General features: G+C 42.7%; 1 protein-coding gene across 5 annotated transcripts in view; it reads left to right on the top strand.

Annotated features, from left to right (window-relative positions):
- Nucleotides 1-16,006: 16,006 nt before the first annotated feature.
- Nucleotides 16,007-23,797, top strand: part of LOC119856274 (synuclein alpha interacting protein) — a 104,755-nt gene continuing 96,964 nt past the window's right edge. For 2 of the 5 annotated variants that reach the window (XM_038403632.2, XM_043514963.1), the window contains exon 1: nucleotides 16,799-17,000. The gene's annotated coding sequence lies outside the window, so the exon portion shown is untranslated. Of the gene's footprint in view, nucleotides 16,352-16,767; nucleotides 17,010-23,797 lie in introns of those variants that run through there. The other 3 variants (XM_038403630.2, XM_038403633.2, XM_038403631.2) reach the window with 3 other exon arrangements.

Below are 23,797 nucleotides of genomic sequence, written 5' to 3' on the forward strand. Positions count from 1 at the left end.
AGCACCCCGCCGCTAGTCTATGAAAGCCTGAGACTTTGCTTGGTTCTGTTCAACAGTTTTTCCTCACATCATCCTCATTTGGGGCATCAAGTTGTGCCTTTAACAATCCAGCAACCTTCAGTTTAGTATTCATCTGTTTCCCATGCAGTAACTCTGTGGGTGATCTTTGCATTGTGGCATGTCGTGTAGCCCGATATGCTTGCAAGAAATCAGTAGTGAAGGTTATCCACAATCACCCTTCTAGTTTAGCCATTTGCAAACTCTCTTTCAAACTTCTGTTAAACCATTTGATGTCCCCATTGACTTGAGGGTAATATAGGGATGACCTTCTGTGTAAAATGTTCCTCTGTGCTAGAAAATTTTCAAACTCCAGGGAAGTAAATTGACTACCTTTATCTGAAACCAGTTCTTTGGGGTTACCTTCCCTGCTAAAAACTGAAGAGAGGAACTTAATTACTGTAGCAGAAGAGATTTGCGATGTAAATGCTACCTCAGGCCATTTACTGAAATAGCCTATTAAAGTGATGGCATAACGGCAGTCAATTAGAGCAGTATCAAAGGGTCCTACAATGTCAATCGCCACTTTTTCCCATGCAGATTCAGGAAGAGTTATAGGCTGTAATGGAAGGGTACATGTCACTGCTGTCTTATCATGCATTTGGCAAGTGACACAGGATTTTATAAGTGCTTCAGTTTAAGAGTCCATCCCTGGCTACCAATACAGATCCCGTAGTTGTTGTTTGGTTCGGACAATTCCTTGAAGAGTATTGTGTGCCAGGTGTATGAGTTTTGGCTGTAATTCTTCTGGCACAAGGAGCCGGTGTGTACCTCATAGCACACAGCCATCAAACAAAGAAAGTTCATCCCGAACTCTAAAATAAGGCAGCAAAACTGGGTCAAGGTTTTTAGGGTGACTGGGCCATCTCTTTGTCAGAAATTTCCATAGTTTATGTTGAATTGGACACGCTGAACAAGCAGCTTCAAATTGTTCTCTTGTAACTGCAGTGAGAGTTCTTGTAATAGCACAACCACTACATCCTCATCCTCTGGTGGACCATCTGGTTAAGGCAAAGGCAGGAGAGAAAGGCAATCAGCAACCACATTTTGGTTTCCAGGCTTATATTCCAGTTCATAATTGACAGAGAGTAGTCTTGCAGACCATTGAGCAATCCTGCTCTTCCCAGTCCTTTCATGGTGAGCAATGTCGTCACAGGGCTGTGGTCTGTGCGCAACTTGAACGTGTGGCCCAACGGGTAAGTTCTCCATTTTTCAGTAGCCCAGACACTAGCTAGTGCTTCTTTTTCGACTGTAGAATATTTTCTCTCAGCATTACTTAGTGTCCTTGAAGCAAATGCAACAGTCCTCTCTGTGTTGTCCTCATGCAGTTGTGTGAGAACAGCCCCAAGTCCATAATTAGAAGCATCAGTAGTTACAATTGTGGGCAATGAAGGACTGAATAGTGCAAGTACTGGACTATGTACAATCAAGTCTTTCACCATTTTGAAACTAGCTTGTGCATCCTAAGGCTGAACTTCTCCGTAGTAATTGCTGTAACGGTTCAATGACAGAAGCATAATTGGGAATGAAAGGAGGTAAGACCCAAGAAGGAACGTAAGGTTTGCAAATCTGTTGGAGGAAGAGCATTTGAAATTGCCAGGATATGATCTGGATCAGGTTTTAGTCCAGCCTGTGAAATTGTATGCTCCAGAAAGGAGAGTTCAGTTTGTCTCAATTTTCATTTGGACCTATTGAGCTGGAGGCCTGCTGTGCTGATGCAGTTTAGTACAGACTGCAGGTTATTGTCATGCTCCTCAGAAGTATTTCCAAACATGATAATATCATAGCAGCTGAACTTAACACAGATAGCACAACCATGTTGATTCTTCAGAATCAATGACATCATTTTTTGAAAGGCACTTGGGGCAGATGCGATATTGTATGGAACACGTTTAAAATGAAATAGTCCCTAATGTGTAATAAATGCTGTGAGGTCTCTGCTATCTTCATGCAACATAACCTGGTGGTATGCACTCTGCAAATCAAGAGTAGAAAACATCTTTGCTCCACGGAGTTCTGCAAATACTTCTTCTATGTGAGGAAGAGGATGGCTGTCCATCAAAATAGCTTTATTTGGCTCCCTTAAGTCCACACAAAGGCAAATGGCTCCACCCTTCTTCTGCGTCACTACTATAAGTGAAACCCATTCTGAGGAGTCCATCTTTTCAATAATGTCTTTTTGAACAAGTTTTCTAAGTTCCTCTGAAACAGCTTCCCTGACTGAAAATGGTAAGTGCCATAACTTCTGTCGTACAGCTATCACATTATTCCACATTTTAACTTTATGCAGAAACCCATAAGCACAGACAAGTTTCTCCTCAACTTGGTGTTGGGTCCCAGCTGAAACTGGTGTGTGTACTGCAAGAGTGCTTTGCTGAGGAAGATCAATTCGTCCATTAGCTACCCTGAGATTGAAAGCAGCCAATAAATCTCTGCAAAGGATAGGAGTGCCTTTGTGGACAATGTAGAACTCTGCAGTTATACAGGTTTCAGAGTAGTAGCCGTGTTAGTCTGTATTCGCAAAAAGAAAAGGAGTACTTGTGGCACCTTAGAGACTAACAAATTTATTAGAGCATAAGCTTTTGTGAGCTACAGCTCACTTCATCAGATGCATTTGGTGGAAAAAACAGAGGAGAGATTTATATACACACACAGAGAACATGAAACAATGGGTTTATCATACACACTGTAAGGAGAGTGATCACTTAAGATAAGCCATCACTCTCACAGATCTTGGGAGACAGGCCAGTCCTTGCTTACAGACTGCCCCCCAATCTGAAGCAAATACTCACCAGCAACCACACACCACACAACAGAACCACTAACCCAGGAACCTATCCTTGCAACAAAGCCCGTTGCCAACTCTGTCCACATATCTATTCAGGGGATACCATAGGGCCTAATCACATCAGCCACACTATCAGAGGCTCGTTCACCTGCGCATCTACCAATGTGATATATGCCATCATGTGCCAGCAATGCCCCTCTGCCATGTACATTGGCCAAACTGGACAGTCTCTACGTAAAAGAATGAATGGACACAAATCAGACGTCAAGAATTATAACATTCAAAAACCAGTTGGAGAACACTTCAATCTCTCTGGTCACTCGATTACAGACCTAAGAGTGGCTATCCTTCAACAAAAAAGCTTCAAAAACAGACTCCAACGAGAGACTGCTGAATTGGAATTAATTTGCAAACTGGATACAATTAATTTAGGCTTGAATAGAGACTGGGAATGGATGAGTCATTACACAAAGTAAAACTATTTCCCCATGGTATTTCTCCCCCCCCACCCCACCCCCCACTGTTCCTCTGATATTCTTGTTAACTGCTGGAATTAGCCTACCTTGCTTGTCACCATGAAAGGTTTTCCTCCTTTCCCCCCCCCCCCGCTGCTGGTGATGGCTTATCTTAAGTGATCACTCTCCTTACAGTGTGTATGATAAACCCATTGTTTCATGTTCTCTGTGTGTGTATGTAAATATCTCCTCTGTTTTTTCCACCAAATGCATCCGATGAAGTGAGCTGTAGCTCACAAAAGCTTATGCTCTAATAAATTTGTTAGTCTCTAACGTGCCACAAGTACTCCTTTTCTTTTTGCAGATATACAGCAATCACCAAAAGTAACTATTACTGGCAGGCAGCCATGTACTGGAACATGTTTTTTCAAATAGCACACCAAGTGAAGTTTGGGTTCAGTCAGAAGCACATCTTTAAAGTAATGCAGATAGATGGAATCAGGTAGTATAGATACTGCTAAGCCAGTGTCCAACATTAGCTGAATAGAGTGTGGTTTACCTGAGAGTATGCTGGAAACATTTACAGTGCATTTTATCTATTCTGGAATATGTGTAGTAGTGATTTTGTCCACGCTCAGCACAGTAGCATCTGGTATTGTAACTGCATGCATCTGTTGATTGAATTGGTTACCGTGACATACTTTAGCAAAATGTCCAATCTTTTTGCAGTGATCACACTGAACTATTTTTGCTTGACATCCTGTGTAGCTTACAAGGTGTTTTGGGGATCCACAGTGAAAACATACTTTTACTGTATTTTGAATTTGCTGATTTGGTGGTTTTTCATTAGTTTTCCTCTTTCAATTGTATGTCTGCAGTGGTAGTGAACTTTTCTGCAAAGGAGTCAAGCCTGGACTGTGCCTCCTGTATCCATGCTCATTATTTTGGCTTCAGCTATAGCCAACTCAATCTGAGTAGCAATGGTTATTGCTTTTTCTAGTGTTAAATGTGGTTCTAGAAGTAAGAGTTCTCTTACATAAAGTAAAGCTATTTCCCCATGTTATTTCTCCCCCCACCCCACCCCCCACTGTTCCTCAGACGTTCTTGTTAACTGCTGGAAATGGGTCACCTTGATTATCACCACAAAAGGTTTTCCTCCTTCCCCCCCCCCCCTTCCTGCTGGTAATAGCTCATCTTAAGTGATCACTATCCTTACAGTGTATATGATAAAACCCATTGTTTCATGTTCTCTGTGTGTGTATATAAATCTCCCCACTGTATTTTCCACCGAATGCATCCGATGAAGTGAGCTGTAGCTCATGAAAGCTTATGCTCAAATAAATTTGTTAGTCTCTAAGGTGCCACAAGTACTCCTTTTCTTTTTTATGAAGCATGGTTGTTTTCTCAAGGACCTGGTCTCTAATCATCTCATCTGCCATATTCCCAAAGTCACAAATTACAATCTGACTTCTCAGGGAAGCAATATACGGCATTATAGTTTTTCCTAGTTTCAGCTCACGCTGGCGAAATCTGTAGTGATTAGCTACTACATTCACTTTTGGCACAAAAAATTTCTTTAATGCAGTGAGTGCCGTCTCATATTTATCATCTGCAAGGGGAAAAGTGTAAAATATACGCTGCCCTTCTGCTCCAAGGCAGCGGATTAGCAGAACATACTTTCTTACTTCAGAAATCCTCTGTAGCACTGATTGCAAGCAGATAAGTCTCAAACATATGGATCCATGCAGTAAAAGCAATTGGAGGCTCACCTGGGCTTTTCAGAAAGGGTGCATGTGGGTTCAGAGGCAGAAGATCCATCATCGTCACCAGAATGTTGCATCAACCAGGCAAGGTACTAACAAGCTTCAAAAGGACTTTATTTTCAAAGTGGAAATCTCTTTACCAAGCTGCTGCTGCACCCTTTGTAGCTTTCTCCCAGCCTCTCAACTCCTCCCCCGTCCTTCCTGTTTCCTCTCCTTTCAGACTCCCAACAGCCAGTGCTCCCAATTCTAATAATTACAAGCAACATCAAAACACCACAGGAGCAAGCTCACTATGAGGCGAAAAAGCACTAACGAGAGAGAAATAGCAATGTTTGAGGCCTGTACCTGGCCTGGGCCACAATCACTCCATAATTGGATTATAACACCTCTAAGACAACGAGGCATTGAAAACACATCCCAACAGCACAAGGAAAGTTAGAATAGTGCCCAGATAACAGTAGTCTGATAATGCAAGCAAATTTAGATTTTAATCAACAGGGTAGATTAGAGTAATTAAAGGCTCATTCATATTCCATATAAACATCCACCCATCATCTATATGTTGCTCACCCCAGACAATGGAGGTAAGAGGAATGTGATGGATGTGCATCACATCTTGTCCCCATAGCTTGGAGTACCTTCAATTAGCCTCCACTGCTCTAACCCATCATCTTTGATTTCGCTCATGGGCTTCCTGTCCTTAAATGCATCATGTTCAGGTTTCTTGTCTTCACATTTGATGCCCTGCTTAATCTCTCAGCAGAGATACACGTAGCAATCAGTTCTTCCTATTCTCTCACACCATACACTCCACCCAGCCCTCACTATTTACTTTCCCTTCCTCTTCTTTTCCGCTCTCAGCTTTGTGCCCTCTTCCCTGTTAGGTGCTGAGAACCTGCAACTCCCATGATTTCTTTTGACAGGATGGCTTCAAAATGGGAAATAGGGGCCCAGTAACTATCAAACGCAGGCCTCAACTACCCTTTCTCTTCTCCATAAACTCACTTTTCCCACAAATCCTCTCTTTCCTAATCTCTGCACACCTCTCTCCCGGGCTTGAACTGTTGCCCATGTTTGATTTTTGTTACCATTATCCTTAATTTAAGGCAACTATTCTCAATTCATAAAAACTATTTGCAAACTTGGACCTTCAAATGTTTCACTGCTACTAATTACCTAAATAGCAACAACTTCCAACAATGCCCAATTTCATCTATGACTAGCCAGGAGACTCTTCCCTTTTTGACAAAGGCAGACTTCATCATGTTGATCCATGTATATGTGACCTCCAGGCTTGATTACTGCCATGTGCTGTATCTAGTGGTGCATGTGATAATCTAGAAGAATCTCTAACTGGCACAGGATGTGTCTGCCCATCTCAGAAACAAAATAACTCTGGTGTTACTGGTGCAGCATTTGCTCTCCTTAGGCTTCTAGGTCAAACTCAAAGGCCTGGATACAAATTCTCTGTGGTGCCCCCTTTCCACTCAGCATACTGAAGAAGTAGAGACCATCTAGCAGATACTTAGCTCTCCCTGATTCTCAGACTGGTCTAATTCCAGCCCCAAAGCAATTTAAAGCAACCTAGCGGCTGTTCTAAATGACACAAACTGGTAATAGCTCCCAAGGTGCCATTTATCAGCTGCTTATACCCAGAGCGCAGTAGTATTGTGACTATGCTTCTCCAATTCAGGGCCATGGAAAAGGAATTGCATGTAAGACCGTTATACCAGGTATACACCAGGTTAAGGTTCCCCATGCCAAGGGAATTCTGGCGTGGCCGGATCTGACAAGTTTCTGATACTTTTGCATTGTTCCAGAAGCGTAAAGAGTCCAGAAAAGGAGGAGGAATTATGGTCCTTGGGTCTTGATCTTCAAAGCCCAACCTCTCTCAAAGACCAACTCTCTCCATCACTATAACCATCCCAAACTGCAATCAATGGAACAAATGGAACTGTCAATAAAAGTGAAATGCATGAGAGAGGGGCATAGAGCTTTCATGGCAGCCCAGAGCTGTGGAACATCCTGCCTCAAGATGACAATGCATCTGTTTCCTTCTTAACACAATGATGAACCCATTCCTTTACCAGAGCTTTGCCACCATTCTAGCCACCTCCCAAGGGGAGAAGAGAAAGGAAATGTGTGTAGGGAAGGAGGAAAAAATCCTTCTAATGCAATAGATGATTCTGAAGAAAAAAGAAGTTGAAGAATGTATCTAAGGCAAGATAAGCTCTAAATATTGTTATTTGCTATTATTTAAGTTCCTTATCTACATAGTTTGAGGTGGGTGGGGGGAAAGAAAACAAAAGATCTCGGCCTGAACCGCAGCTGCTGTAAATCCAGCATAGTTCCATTGACTGCAATGGAGCTATGCCAATCAATAACAGTTGAGTATATGGTCCAAATTGTTTTAAATTTTGCTGGCTTTAATTTTCGAACCACTCACATAGTACAGTGAGTGCGGGACAGAAGGATGGATGAGAAAGATTGTAAATGCCTTGGGGCTGGGATCTTATCTTATTTGACTTGCATGGTGCTGCGTTCGTTTGTGGTGCTATGTGAATGATAAATAAAAAATGTTGTCTTTGGAAGAAAACATAGTTGACATCGGAACAACACTTAAAATGATAACTGTATGTTTATTTTTTCTGATTCATAGTTTCACATTTGTGGATTTGGATAGGTGCTACTTTTTTCTTTTATAAATTAATTTTATTTGTTTTGATAAGCCTTGTCTTTTTGATGGGTGGGGGGATGCAGGGTGAAAGCACACATAGCATGTTTACTCTTTCCTCCTTGGTCCTGCGGAAGGGCCATATTTTTCTATCACTATCACTTGTTGGCCTCCTCTTGACCTGTACCCGTTGCACGTCTCTTCTTACCTGAGACTGTAAAATCTGTCTAATACGGAGACAAACATCAAGTCCAGCTTCCTGGGTTGTTCACCTCATCCTCATGAAGCTAATCCAGTTCTGTTCTGTTCTATTTAGGTTTTATGTTCTGCATCATACACCATAGCATAGTACTCCAGTGGGAGTAGGAGCAGACTTGAACAATGTTTTTGCTTAGAGAACACAACTTGCTTTCCTTTTCTCTGCTGCATTATAGAGAACAATGACTTGTTCCTCAGTCTTGCCCCAAAGCTCTACCCTGCCTGCTGATGTTTAGAAGAGCACTACAATTTAATGGAAATTCTATTACAAATAAACTATTTCAACCCGAAGGAATGCCCACTACTCAGTAGCAATTGTTAAATTGCAAAGATAACAAGTTTTCCCATAGCCAGCAGTTCTTTAAATAGCTGGTGTTCCAGATATGAGAGATGTCAAGAAAGACAAAGAAAACAGCAGCCTAATACTACAGAACCAGAGAAAAACACACTCTGAAATTAACCTCCACCCCAGGTAAGACACCGACATATTGAATGAACAAAATTAACAAAGACAACTATGGATTAGTTATGTTAAGTTAGTTTGAAGATCCACAAAATAACCTAGTTTATCAACATTGCTGGATATTACATTGCAAACTAAAGGTTATTTAGTTAATTATGGAGACTGGAGATATGATTTTCCTGCACTGTTCTCTGTTCATATTACTATTGAGAAACTTCTCACATGCAAGTTGGGAAGCTTTTTATGAACCTCTGCTGAATGCAGATTTGATAAACAAACTTTTGACTCCAAAGTCTTGCTATTTTTTCCTAACAAAGGATTTTAAAATGGGATCTTATTCACTTCAAAAAAATCTTGATAGACCTGATCAGTAAAGGAAGGTGAAATCCCTCAGCAATTGATCAGCAAAATGAAACACTCTTTTTTTCTGCTACAGGCAAACTAGCTCCTTCTTTGGGAAAAATGGTCTGTACAATGAACACGTTTATAGTCTCCTGTTGACAATTTTTGGTCAGCTGTCTATTCTGTTTTAGCATTATGCAACTGTTAGTCCATCTGCTACTGCCCACTTTGGCATACTGAAAGTTTGTTGTTATTTTTACCAAAAGTAACATTATTGGTTTTGACATGAAGGGTTTGAGGGCTTTTTTTTTTATACAAAAGATCAAAATGAGGATGATTTGTTGTTACTCTTTAGGAGAAATAGGTATCACTTGTACAAGCAGTCTAATTTTAAGAACTAAGGGAAAAGTTCCCTTACCCGTATGCACTGTGATCCATTTGCCTTGTGTTCTGGGCCTTCTGCCCAGACTGTGCTTTGGGATATGTCTGTGCTGATACTGGGAGGTGTGACTGGAGCAAGTGAGGACATACCTGAGCTAGATCAAAGTTTGCTCAAGTAACAATAGCAGTGAAGCCGTGGTAGCATGGGTGGCTTCACAGGCTAGCTCTGCCCACCCAGGATTCTTGAGTACGTACTGAGGCTCCACTGCAATTTTCACTCCAGTTTGCTTAGGTACCTCTACAGGTGCTCCATTCACTCCTCCCGAATGCAGTGTAGACACACCTTCAAATAAATGTTTGTTACTTCTGTCAGATATTGAAGAACTGTGTGGGGTTTCTAAGGCACAGCCTCATCATTCTCAGCTTACATCTTGTAAGGACCAAAACAGACAATGGAAAAAGCATACAAAATTGTTAAGACTTGACCTCCATGGGGTATACAGTATTCTTGCTTAGTTAGCATTTTGAATGGTTTCTCCTGTAAATATACTATCTCTTAGTATTATCTTAGTAAATATACTAAGCCAGTAGGAGCAGAAAAGAAAGGCCAGCCAACTACCACTCTTTTAGAACCATTTCCCCAGGACTCTCGGCCCCCAATGCTGCCCCTATTGAAGTCAGTAACAAAACTTCCCATGATTTTAGTGGTGTGGGGCCCTATGATTTTAATATCTAACAATTCCTACTGAATTCTAAGCTCCTCTGCTTTTACTACTTATTTATGTATATTTCCTCTTTTCTTAGTGGAGGGTCATTATGAGGTACTCCAGAAGTCTCACTTTGCCTTTCTCCTAAGTACAAGAGACACAGATAATTGGTTCTCAGAGATTCCTTTCAGCTATATTTGCATGATTTTTTTTACAATTATTTAATGATTGTCTAAAATGTCTTGCTTTGAACTAACCCAAGAACTGGATTCTTCTGCCTTCTGTATTCTAAGTGGTTCACAGTAAGTGTTAATTTAAAATTTCTTAGAATCCTGCTATTCATTGGCATATCTTCTTAAAAACCACAGCAGAGGGCTTAATTAGTATATTGACTATAGTTGAAAAATTCCTTGTTATATCACAGGATTTCTTTGATTAGAATTAATTTGTAGCCTCTATTATAAATTTCAGATTATGCTGCTTTTTTGCTTAAGGCTCAAATGAAACCAAACACTTACTGTTCATGGTCTTAATGCAATTAAACACACTGTGTGGTCAGGATTTCCTAAACTGACCCATTCATAACCCTATTGAATTGAAAAGGATATGTGTACAATGACATGTAACTTAACTCAGAGTCTTCTGACTTTTTTTATCTGGCATCTTGATTGGCACCACTGAGTATGTGTATACACTCTCTGCACATAAGACAACAGTTCCTCTCTTTTACTCCATCTCTCTTCCTACACAGGGCATATGAAAGAATGTAGGTCACACTTACAGGATAGGAGACTGTATTCTGGAAAACAGTGACTCTGAGAAGGACACAAAGGTCATGCTGGACAACTGACTGAACATGAGCTCCCAGCGCAATGTGGATGGGGAATATGATCACTCTAGGTATAGAAGGACTTAAGACAGAGAAGTAGATCAATTTTGTTTCATACATTACAGGGAATAGCTGTACATCCATGCCTCCGATATAGCTTGCAAGCCCCTTCTACTCCTGTAGTGCCTCTGCAGGGCCCATCCTGGTGAATAACTTCACAGCATATCTTGCTGGTTTGTCCTTGGCCTTTTTGAGTAAGACCAATCTCTGCCTCCTAGTCACTTGCCTCAGTTTAACATCTTCCAGAGTGAGGACAGCCTAAAAGGGATGTAGAGGAGATTACTATCTAGCTTAGCTCAAATGCCCGCCCCTTTACACCTCCAATGCCTTAGAAGCACATCCAGCATGCAAACAAAACTTCAAAAACAAGTCTGGAACATTGCTCCAAGCCCACCCTTACCAACACAAAAGTAGATACAATAGATTGAAATCCAGATGCACCCAGCACCTTACGCACACACAGAACACCTACCACTTACGGAGGTTCCCCCAAGCATAGGAAGAGTCTCAGGGAGGTGAGGTCACCCATGCATACTAAAATATTTCACTCTCAAATCCTGAGTTACTTCAGACAGGTGAGCCAGAACTAGAGCCATTGTTCCCACCTCCATCTCCTAACTTTGAGAGTTTGAAATACACCGGACAGATCCAAATTAACCTGATTTTAGTTTTCCAAACCCATTCTGAATTTCCCTACCTCCAACTTTTCATAAAGTAGACTACCTACATTACTCAATTTAAAACCACTTCACGTATGTCTGTATGGGAGATTTAATCCAAAACTTTTTGATACACGGCAAGTAACTTGCAGAATGCAAGTCACTACAATAGCATGTGCATAGAACCCCTGTTCTGTTTCAAATGGCATTGTGTGAACACATGGCAACAGCTATGAACTGGGGGCATTCTCTGAAGGTATCCTATGGTTCTTTGCTTCTCTGCTGAGCAGTGTGTGTTCCAGGGTTGTTTTCTCTGCGAATTGTACAAAGCCCGGTGGATCAAATTTTTTTTTTAAATCCCATGTTTTTGGTGTCACCACACCATTCTTCCTTTCTGGGCTGGCTTGCGCCATTTTCAAATCACTATTGGCCAGGATCGATGCATAAATGCTCTGCACCACTATGGTGGTTGGTGGGATGCAGACATTGCAAGCACTGGAGTATTATGTGGGGTGGTTGAAGTTTTAGGTACTCTATGTGCTTTTGTAAAACTCTATGAATTGTTTCAGCTTTATTTTTAAGGAGTTTTTTGTTAAATGCAATGAACACTCAGAATGGATGTATTGTAAATGGTTTTATTGTGAACAAACAATAAAAACTAATAATAAAGTTTGAATGAAACCAATGGAAAAATAATCTTTGTATATGAAAATACATTTAACTAACCAGTCTTCTTAAGTAACCAAATATACACAAACCTTTCATTACTGCAACAGTGTAAACAAAACTTGAAGTGCAATAGTAAGAATATTTTAAATACAACTTTTTTGTGGGGGTGCATAAACTTAAAGGTGAGTATACACCTTGCCATTGGCTCTTTCTGTACGCATGATCGCGGTCATGGGGAGAGTGCATGTATTCTAGGGTCGTTCATTCATAAGCCAATAGCAATTTGAAAATGACGCAAGCCAGCCCAGAAAGGAAGTATGGTGTGGCAATACCAAAAGCATGGGATTTAAAATTTGTTTTTGATCCATCTGGCTTTGCACAATACACAGTGAAAACAACCCTGGGATACACACTGCTCAGCAGAGAAGCAAAGGACTATGGGATACCTTCAGAGAATGCCCCAAGTTCACACACAACTGTTGCCATGTGTTCACACAATGCCATTTGAAACAGAACAGGGGTTCTATGCACATGCTATTGGAGTGACTTGCATTCTGTGAATTACTTGCCATGTATCAAAAAGTTTTGGATTAAATCTCCCATACAGACACGCGCAAAGTGGTTTTAAATTGAGTAATGTAGATAGTCTACTTTATGAAAAATTGGAGGTAGGGAAAATTCATAATGGGTTTGGAAAACTAAAATCAGGTTAATTTGGATCTGACCAGTGTATTTCAAACTCTCAAAGTTAGGAGATGGAGGTGGGAACAATGGCTCTAGTTCTGGCTCACCTGTCTGAAGTATCTCAGGATTTGAGAGTGGAATATTTTTCACCAAAACTTAAAGTTGAATGGCAAAATTAAAAAAAAACACAAACAACCGAACATTTAGTTCCTGATTGCCCCAAATAACACAAAGGGAGTATTCATCATAGTACTAGTTAAAACTTACTCTATGATGTTGATGTGGTTTCTCTGCAATCACCAGTTCTTACTTAATGTGACACCCCTGGCAAAACTCTCGTGGTATCACACTCACCATCAGTCATAGATCACCACCCTGGAGCCTGGAGGCTGACTACAGATATAAAGTGCTATATATCCCTTTATTTACAGCTTGTAAAATTTTGTAATTTTTTAAATTTTATAAGCTGTGGCATAGAAGATACAAATATTACCAAATTGAAAAATATTGTAGTTCTAGACTATTTGACAGTCACTTTTACTGGGAGTTAAAAACATGGGGTCTGATCCAACGTTCACTGTTCCTATGCTATAAAAATACAGATTGTGTCCTGATATTTTTAAACAAAGTAATAACAGTGCTGTGTAATATAATATATAAATATGGTATATCCTGCAATCCTTATAAAACTTGACCCTCGTATCTCAACAGTTATTGCTTGTACAGACATATAGGGCATGATCAGAACTCCTTACACAAGCAAAACTCCCACTGAAGAGTGCAGGAGCAGGTCCATAAACAGGAATATCAGCTCTATGTGAGATATTATCAAATGTAACACACAAAAATACACTTGGCAGGCTAATAGGCTGCATTTAAATATAGAGTGTATTTATAGCCCCTAAATTACAAAATATGCTGCTTTTCTTTTCCATAGACACTGTGTTCTTTGACCAGGCATGAATTATATGTGACGTGTTCTGAAGCTGACCTGCATTCCTTTTCAAACCATTTAATCACACACAGCTGACCAGCATTCCTTTAAAAAAAAAACACCTAATCAAATGCATTTCAGATACCCAAAACAGTTATTTAATCGCCATATAAGTACAAGTGTGAAATGTACAGTGTCCAAATACGCCATTTCCTAAGAGCACTGAAATAGTCAAATGTTTCCAAAATAAAACCCTTCTCTTCCTCTCCCTGAATCACACACTCCTCAGATAGTGCACAGACCGTTTTAGAATGAATTTGAGCAAAGTACTGTTCCACATAACATGGCCTCAATACAAAAACTAGAATTCATTGTAATCAATGTTCAAGCTTCTTGTCACACATCTTAAAAACATACATTTATTTTTTAAAATTAACAGTGTTCCACCTTTGGGCAAGCGTACTGAATGAGCTGTGAAATATATGAGAACACATTATGTTGCAAGGAAATTATCATGGAACACTATATTGCCTTTCATCTTCAAGTCACCGATGCAAATGTAGATCAGATCAGTATAGTAGTTACTATCTGACGGCTGTTCTATAGAATACATCAAATGGTGGTCTCAGTTCCATTCCTAATGGGCCAGGAACTATGATCAGTGACTTCACTGGAAATCTCAGTATGAAGGCAAAGGAGTGAATGAACATGCAGACTGAACTACCGCTCTCAATTCCTAGAGATGTTCAATCCAGAATGGGGTTTAGTAACATTAGTGGCACAGTACAGGGAAGCTTGCGCCCCTACTGTCTGTGCAAAATTTGTTCTGCGAATAACAGTTACCAGTAATGTCAAACCAGGATTTTTTACAAGCATGAAATTCACTTGAATTTACTATGCACATCTTTGGGGCTTTTGCAGTGTTGTCTCATCTGAGACAGAAAACCCAAGTCCTGATTTATGTTTGAAATGTAAAAGCATACAGAAAATCTCTGGGGGGGCCAATGAGAAAGATATAGAGCAGGATTAGTTTAAAAGACAGGCTGGAAAATGTGTGTGAATAGGGATTAAAAAAAATAAATCCCCAGACACTTCTGAGAAAACATGGCAGAAGAGAATAAAATTAAGTTATGAAAAAGGGGGGAAAATGCATTTCAAGGAACTTTCACTGCAGCCAAACGATCACTTAGCGTATGGGTAGTGTTTTCCTCTTACATCACACTGAAATCACAATGGTTTAGCTTAGTAAGTTTCCACTTGAGAATCTTATAACAAACAATTAATGGAATGTTTAAGTAGAGTGACCACCTGGCCCACGTTTGACAAATATACTATATATTCGGAAGCAAAAGCACAGCTTGTAACTGCGCTAACCCTCAATAACGTGAAATAAAATAAGGTTTTCTAACAGGGAGTTAAAATGAGTCTAATGGAAACGTGTTCCATACATTGCAAGGGTGCCACCAACTCCATCTGTATCTACTGGAAGGAAAGCATGATGTGTGCTTTCCAGGTTTTATACTAAGCCAAAAACCAAGGTTTTATTTTAAACAGATGTGAACGAATTAAACCCAATATTTTCAGGTATTTTTAGTGCACTATGATGCCATGTGATTAATACGTTATACCACGGGTGCGTGTTTTCACCTTAAAGATAGCTTTTTAGACATCTATTACAAATTGTGCCTGCTATTGCCAGCACATTACAACTCTGCGCCCTGTATTGCTACGTTTAGCACATGGTGGGGGTTTAAAAAGGACCCGCTTCTGGAGTGGCGCGTGGCGCGACAGCAGAACCCCCCGAGGGGATCCCACCACAACCAGGGCACGCGCCCGGCCTCTCCCGTTCTTTCCGTGCGGGAGGGCTCTCGCCAGGCGGCATGGTCCGAAGAAGGCCGCGTTTCTGCTCAGCCCTCACCCGAGCTGACCCCTCTTAAGGAGCGATCGTTGACCCACCTGAGGAGAGGGGCATCGAGCCCTAGGAAAACACCCCCCCCCCCGCAGCAGTTCACCCCGGCAATCTCCCCCCAGCAGCCCGGGCGGGCGCGATTCCCGCTGCGTGTGAAGGATACAACGCCCGGCACCCCGTCCTGGCTTTGTCCGGTTTCTGCCCCACTCCTCCGTGCCCAGGGGCAGCGGAGCCGCAGGGCCCCGGCGGCGGGGACGGAGTAGGAACGGGGCGCCCCGAGCTGCCCCCGGGGTCTCTGTCCCGGGGAGGGGGGGGGTGAAGGAGAAAGTGCAAGAAGCACCAGCGTGCGCGTGGGGAAGCTAGCGGGAGGCGAGGGCGGAGACGGGCAGCTGGCGGGGCTGCGGGCGGCAGGGGAGCGGGCGGGGAGCTCGCGGCGGGCAGCCTCACGCGTCTCCGCCCTGCCTGACTCCCCCCCCCCCCCCTTCCCCTTCCCCTTCTTCCCGCCCGGCGGCGCCTCGCCTGCTCATCACGTGGCGGCTCCCCCCGGCCCCCCGAGTTCCCGGCGTGGGGAATGGCCGCGGCGTGACTGTGACGCAAGCAGCGGGCGGCAGCGTCCCCGAGCTCGCGCGGGCCGCGTTCTGCCGGAGTCCGAGCGGCGGCAGGAGCGGCGCGAGCCCGGCCCCACCGAGCAGCAGCACTTTGGCCGGCAGAGCCCCGGGGTGAGTGAGCGAAAGTTCCCGCGAGCCTGGGCCAGCCAGAGCCCCGGGGGAGGGGGCAGCGGAGGCTGCGGCTCCAAGTTTGCGTTACGGGGGCCCCACCCCCCTTTCCTCGCCGCGGTGCACGGAGAGGCGGATTGCGGGCATCGCATCCCCTCTGGCAGCCCAGGCAGGGCACGGCGCTGTTTGTCTCCGGGGGAGCAGCGCCTCGCCGGGCAGGGGTTAGGACAGACCCGGTGTCTCTACAGTAACGCTGCAGCCAAGGGGTTGTTTTAGCAGGGAGATGGTTGACACACAAGAGGCAGCAGCTTCCACCGCTACCTTATGGGGCACCGATGTTCCTCCCCCACCCCCTTGGCTGGCATCCTGTCTAGTATTGCCGCTTATTGTGTCTTCCTTTCAACGAGCCACTTCGTGGAAAACGGGCACGGAATAAAGGCAGCATCACATACAGGGAGAGGTGGAGGGCGGGGTGAAACCAATACACAATAGAATAGTGTGGGAAGTGCCTGCTACCCTCCCGAAATCCAGCATTCAGGACTTGGACATCCTCAGCCACCTCTCTTGCTGGGTTACAGTGTGCTTTGGTTTTGCTGCTTGCTGAAATGTGGCTCCTTTGCTTTCCTCTCCTGATGACTTTCATCTGCAGGTGGTAAGTGAGGTAAGGGGTTATTGTGGCTGTTGTCGAAATGCCAGGCTGTGTTTGTTTTAAATACAAAACAAAACAATGAAAAGGGAGAAGAAAAATTAGGAGGACGTTACTGGCAGCCACACAATTTCCACAGGAAATGCTAGCATTCTTTGCTGAACTCTGCTTGCGGAGAAGAAATGGGTTTCAGAAATAACTATTGTTGACAATTTTCAGTGTTCCTTGAACTAAATCCTGAAATATAATAGTCTGTTCCTGTGGCATTTTAGCTTGCCTGTGAATAACTGGTGAAAAAGGAGAAATGCTCCTGTTTCCCTCTTAAAACAAGAAACAGAGCCCTGTACTTCTTATCAGCATATGATTGACAGGTATCAATCAAGGAAGAATAGCACTCAGCTCTGTAAAGAAAGAGAATGACAGCAGAAATAAAGCGGCAAAGAGTCCTGTGGCACCTTATAGACTAACAGACGTACTGGAGCGTAAGCTTTCGTGGGTGAATACCCACTACCCACTTCTTCAGATGCATTTCACCCCCGAAAGCTTAAGCTCCAGTACGTCTGTTAGTCTATAAGGTGCCACAGGACTCTTTGCCGCTTTTACAGATCCAGACTAACACGGCTACCCCTCTGATAGCAGAAATAAAGAGCCTCTTCTCTCCCCTATAAAGTGGAGCCAGCCCAGGGTTGTGTTTTCCAGATGAAATTAGGGTTTTTTCTGAGGGATGTAATTAGAGCTAAAGCATATACGCAGTGTCAGTTCACCAAAGTGCCATTGTAAAAGTCATTTTCTATGAAATTTGAAGCCAATTGAAATTTATTTGTGTTCTGTTCTTAGTCCAGACATCCCTTATGGGAAAATGGTTTTAAACACTGTACATATTTTACTGGTACATATTGATAGTTAAAAGAAAAAATTTAAGAAAAGTTTGCTGTTTTTATACCATAATGAAATATGAGTAGAAACTGCATTTATTTAGTTCTAAGAACAGTAACTACAGGTCTGTCTGATAGAAGGACTGCATCTTAGATTACAGTTAAATTAATCCAAGGCTATTCTAATAACACAGGGTTGAAATTTGCAAACTGTTTTCCCAAGCTGATAGCAATGGGAGTCCTTATACCAGTAAAAACAACTTGGATGAGTAACGGCTGCATGGTCAGGCTCTTAGCGTATAAATTAGCTCTGAAATATACTAAGGCTTGATTTCAGTGTTGCCAGCTCATATTTGATGTTTGACTTGAAGCTTCAGCACATGGAGACAATTGATTGTGAGCTTTATTTATTTATTTGTTTATTTTTTAAATAGAGAGCTAGGACTTGACAACAGAGGCAGGTAATGTGCACTATATGGGTATACATAGATCAGTTAATGTGCATCACATTAGTGCACTGTAGAAATCAGAAATCACACCCTTGTAGTGCATATTACCCCACATGTAAAAAGCCCTAAGTTTCTAGCCTTATGGTTAAAGAGAAAAGCTTGGAAATATGATCCCACCCACGAAAGCTTATGCTCCAGTACATCTGTTAGCCTATAAGGTGCCATAGGACTCTTTGCTGCTTTTACAGATCCAAAAAGATTCCAAAAAAGCAGAAGTCAAATAAAAACAACCCACATTTTATTAGTCTTTAAAATCTCATGATTTTTAAGCTATGATTTTTGAAGGGCCTGACTCATGATTTTTAAACATTAGGGTTGGCAGGTACTGTCTCTGGCTTCCTTTGAAGTCAATGGGAGCAGGATCAGATCCTCCAATTGCAAAATAAAAATAATTCCACTTGGTGCAGTTAGGCATGATCCTTCAAACGTCTATTTCTCTGGTCAGTCCAATGGCACGAGGTCCAGTAGCAAACCTTTATAGGATCTAAGTCAAGTCAGTAGGACTACTTGAGTAAATAGGTTGAGCACTGAGCAGTATTTAACCCAATATATAGAGAAAATATTTTTTTTCATTATTAGGCTTTTTAGTTAGAAAAATGCCATTTGTAATAGAGCTATACAAACAGGCTACTCCTCTTTGCCCAATCATTAACTCAGTCATAACCCAGCAACTAAAAACATATTTCAGATCTTTATGAATTGCCATGTAAATCTTCCCCGCCTCTTTGAGCTAGGGAAAGCAGATGTGCCTTGCAGCATGCCCTTGAAGGTTTATAAAGTCTAACTGTTCAGAATGAGGGAATGGTGGAGGGCGAGATCCAAAGCTGAGCGACCCTCACAGAGAATATCCTGCTAGATGCCGCCTTAAATGAGTGGGTTTGTGGTAAGTAAGTTAGATGTTAGGTAATGCTCTTATTTGAAATAATTGTACAACAGAGTCTGCTGTTTGATATTAGTGATTCTCCTGAAATGGGGAAAAATCTCAAGAGTATGACCTAGCTTCTTTTGGGCTACATTTTGCCTTTAAGGTACAGAAAGCTCTGTGTAAGGCAGGGGTGGGCAAACTTTTTGCACAGAGGGCCGCATCAGGGTTGCAAAACTATGGAGGGCCGGGTAAGGAAGGCTGTGCCTCCCCAAACAGCCCGGCCCCACCCCCTATCTGCCCCATCCCAGTTCCCACCCACTGCCTGCCCCCTCAGAACCCCCAGCCTCCCCCAATCCCCCCGCTCCTTGTCCCCTAACCGCCTCCTGAGACCCCACCCCCTATCCAACCCCACCTGCTCCCATTCCCCTGATCGCCCTGCTACATTCAACTGCCCCCTGTTCCCTGACTGCCCCCCCGAAACCTCCTGCCCCTTATCCAACCCCCGTACCATGCCCCCTTACCATGCTACTCGGAGCGGCAGGAACTTGCTGCCGCGCTACCCGGCAGGAGCAGCGGGCCAGAGCGCTGGCTGCGGGGGAGGGGGGTCAGGACGGGAGGGGCTGGGGGCTGGCTAGATTCCTGGGCCGGGGCCTAGCCTCCCCAGTCAGGAGCTCAAGGGCCGGGCAGGACAGTCCTGTGGGCTGGACGTGGCCCGCGGGCTTTCGTTTGCCCACCTCTGGTGTAAGGAGTGGTATGTAGGTGCACCTCATCAAGTGGACCAGTGGGAGGCAGTGTGCTTGAGAGAGACGCCTTTTAGTGGGACAGTGCTTGCTGTGGTTCCTTTTGTGTGCTTTGAGGAGAACTAATTTGCAACACACTTTTATGAGATGCAGCATACCCCCTCATGCTTCTAAACAGATCTTCTGGTCAGTATTAGGTGGGTGTAGTGGAGCCATGGCTCAGTTTTCTGCCCATCCCCCCACTTGCTCCAGAGGAAGGAACATTTTGGGTGATTCACTGAGCATCAGGAGCAGTGATTCAGGAGGCACTAACATGGTAGCATACAGGGAGGGAAGAACCTTGGTTCTCTCTATGACTGCGTTAGCGCTAAGCATAATCTAGCCCTTTGATTTTTACTCTGACCTGAAATAGAGGCTTGCTTGCATGTAGTTATTTTAATAAAGTCTTTATAATGAACCAGAGTTGTCAACTCTTTGCTGTATATAATCCAGAATACTTAAGTATTTAACACAGTATGAAATAATCATTTTCACTGTCAAGATGAAAAATATGTCAAAAAGTATTTGAGAAGTGTTGTAGCTTGAATGAAGTGTGAAAACAAGTAGACTGACATAGTAAAGGGAGCTTGGAGCCGGGTAGTGGTGGTGTTGGTATTTTGCCAGATATGAGGTATTTCTTTGTCAAAGGGGTGAGGGATGGTTCACATGGAGCAGGTGCATCACTAAAAACACAAGGAAATAATCCTGCAACAACAGGACTGTTATCACTATTAAAATAGGATACATTATTTATCCAGGTGTCACAGAAGAGTTCTTTGCTGGTGGGGAGAAACGGGCACATAAATAGTCTGGTAGAAATTCCATCAGCTGTTTATCTGTCTTGTTTCATCTTCAAGTATAAAGTTACCAGTGATATACAATATAAAGAAGCTATAGTTACCGAAAATAGCTGATATGCATTTCAACTTTCATAGGTTGGTTAGTATGGAGATCATCCTTTGCTATGCAAAAGTCTTATTCTTGTTTTTTAAAGAACAGTTTAAGAAGTACGTAAATGCACCAAATTTGTGTTCAAAATAGTTTTGTAAACAACACTATTGTGCTTTTAACAGCGTTTTGTATTTTTCTATATTTAATTTTAAGATGTAAATAGGTTATTCTAAACTGTTCCTTTATTAATATTTCCCCTCCCCCCCGCATGTTTTCTTGTGCGTGCTAGACTGTTGGCCTTTTCTCTTTATCTATATAAAGGGGGAAAAATTGTTGTTCTAAATACATTTAGACTAACTTTAATCAAATGCTATTATTGCTGCTATTGTACATTCAGATATTGTTCTTAAAGCATATTCTTCAATTAAGCTGAGTACTAACATCATTTTGGAAATTCATGTTTTGAGCACTGGATACAATATAATATTTGTGCTTGTTGCTAGGACATGGGCAAAAACTGTTCCTTTGTTACAAAAAGGAATGATCAAGAAATGGATGCATGTTTAACACCATTATTTGGTTTATCTTGACATAAAATAGATTTAAAATGAGATGTAAATGCATTTTACAATCACTAGTAAAAAAACAAATGAGTTTATACTGTATCTTTGGAGCAGTTCATATATTATAGATAAGGGTACATTTTAGTTGCGGGTGTTTTTACTAAAAATCATGGACAGGTAGCAGGCAGTAAACAAAAGTTCATGGCCTGTGACCTGTCCATGACTTTTACTAAAATACCCCTGACTAAAACTTGGGGAGAGGGGGTTTGGAAGGGTGGCCCTGGGAGTGCCATGGGTGCTGGGGGGGGCATGGTCCATGGTGACGCTGCGGGTGCTGGGGTGGAGGGTGTGACCCAGGAGGGTGCTGGTGGAGCTGGGGCAGGCTCCCTACCCGGCTCCAGGGAAGCGGCGACCCTAGCTCCATGTGCTGCCTCGTCTCCATCCTGAGTCCCAGTTCTGCAGCTCCCATTGGCTGGGAACGCGGCCAATGGGAACTGCGGCGGCGGAGGCAGCACATGGAGCTAGGAGCTGAGGGAGGGGAGTTCCAGTCACCCTTCCAGGGAGCTCCTACCAGATAAGCACTGCCCCACATCCCAGCCCTAAGCGCCCCCTCCCACACCCAAACTCCTGCTGCTGGGGGGCGAGATTGGGGGGCCCAAGACTGCTCCAGCAGCGGCCGGTGCACCTGGCCCACCAGCTGCCCAAGCTGCTCAGGTGGCCTCTGGACCAGGTGCACCGGCCACTGCAGAAGTCTCAGAATCTGTGACTTCTGTGATGAATGTGACAAACACGGAGCCTTAATTATAGGATAAGAGGCTGTGCATATGCTTCTGTTTATTTAATGTTAGTCTATCAAGTTGTACTTTTGCTAATTTGTTGATGTTGTTTATTAATTTCTGGAAGCAAGATGGCTCTGTTTACAAATAATTTTAATGAAAAGATTCTTGAAAATAAGATCTTCAGGGGTGTGACCATCTCAAGGATTAGTATGAGACTACTAAACCTTATATCTGTAGGTCATCAGTATAAATCTGGCTTTTGTCCATTGTGACCAAAAGTAGTAGTTGTCTCATAAACGTTCAGTAGCCATTGTGAAAAGTATTGGTGGTGTCAGTTTAATTCCATGCAGATACCTTTTCATATCAAAATTGGCACCTTGAAACTGGTACTCTCATTACAATAAATCAAAGATTACATAGGCATAAATAATGAACTACCAATTCACCACCGAGAAGTAGTTCCTGAGGGTCTTGGCATATTAGCAAATAGTATATTGAAATTTATACTGTGATTTCCCATGTTGTACTCAATTTGTGGATAAATTGACCTGCAGTCTATCTACCTCTCTGATCATTTCATTTAAAATCAGTGGCTCCTCTTACTCTAGGGGCCCCTTTAAACCATCCTCCAAGCTCCCATGGTGTTTCTCTTCTCCAAACCACTTCTGTGGACCTTAGTAGTGCTAGGAGGTCTCCCCTAACCATTTACCAGGGAGTATGAACTGAGACAAGGGCTTCTGTTCACCTGCATCCGATGAAGTGAGCTGTAGCTCACGAAAGCTTATGCTCTAATAAATTTGTTAGTCTCTAAGGTGCCACAAGTACTGCTTTTCTTTTTGCAAATAGAGACTAACACGGTTGCTACTCTGAAACCTGTTCACCTGCAGTTCACTTTTGAACATGCATCTAAGTTAGACAACCATGCTTGAGCACTGCACCGTTGGTGTGCATTTTGGCTGTGATACAGCAAAGCACTTAAACACACGTGTCCTTGTTCAGCAAAGCACTAGAGTAGTAGTGGTTTCTGGATTATGGGATTCTTTGGTGGGGGGAACTAAAAAAAGTCTGTGGCGAAATCAGGTAAATTAAAAAAAATAGTTGGTATTACTTATTAAATAAAGCTTTGGGTGTGGAGGAGGTATTGTAAACTGTGACAGCTGTTGAGGTTTTTGGCATCCAAGGGGGCATGAGAGATGGGTTTTGGTACCCATGATGCAGGAGAGGCTTTGGGTAGCTCTTTCTTCTTTCCTGTTTTAGGCCAATGCAAAAATAAGTTTGGAGTGAAAGGTCATGAATTCAGCAACTGCCCCACAGTATACCATTCCAGGCTCTGCCACTGCATCCAACAGGGGTGGATAAGCATGTTACTGATAGTTTGAGGTTTCTACTAAAATTATCGGCATTGCAGTAGTTGGTACTCGTGTGGTTGCTTACATTATCATTTAGACTCGTGAGTTAACACCCCATGAAGCTGAGAATGGGAATGTTTGACACCTCTCTTAGGGCATGTCTTCACTAGCAACATTAAAGCACTGCCGTGTA

This window comes from Dermochelys coriacea, chromosome 5 (genome assembly GCF_009764565.3).
Source record: "Dermochelys coriacea isolate rDerCor1 chromosome 5, rDerCor1.pri.v4, whole genome shotgun sequence".
Taxonomy (NCBI): Eukaryota; Metazoa; Chordata; order Testudines; family Dermochelyidae; genus Dermochelys; species Dermochelys coriacea.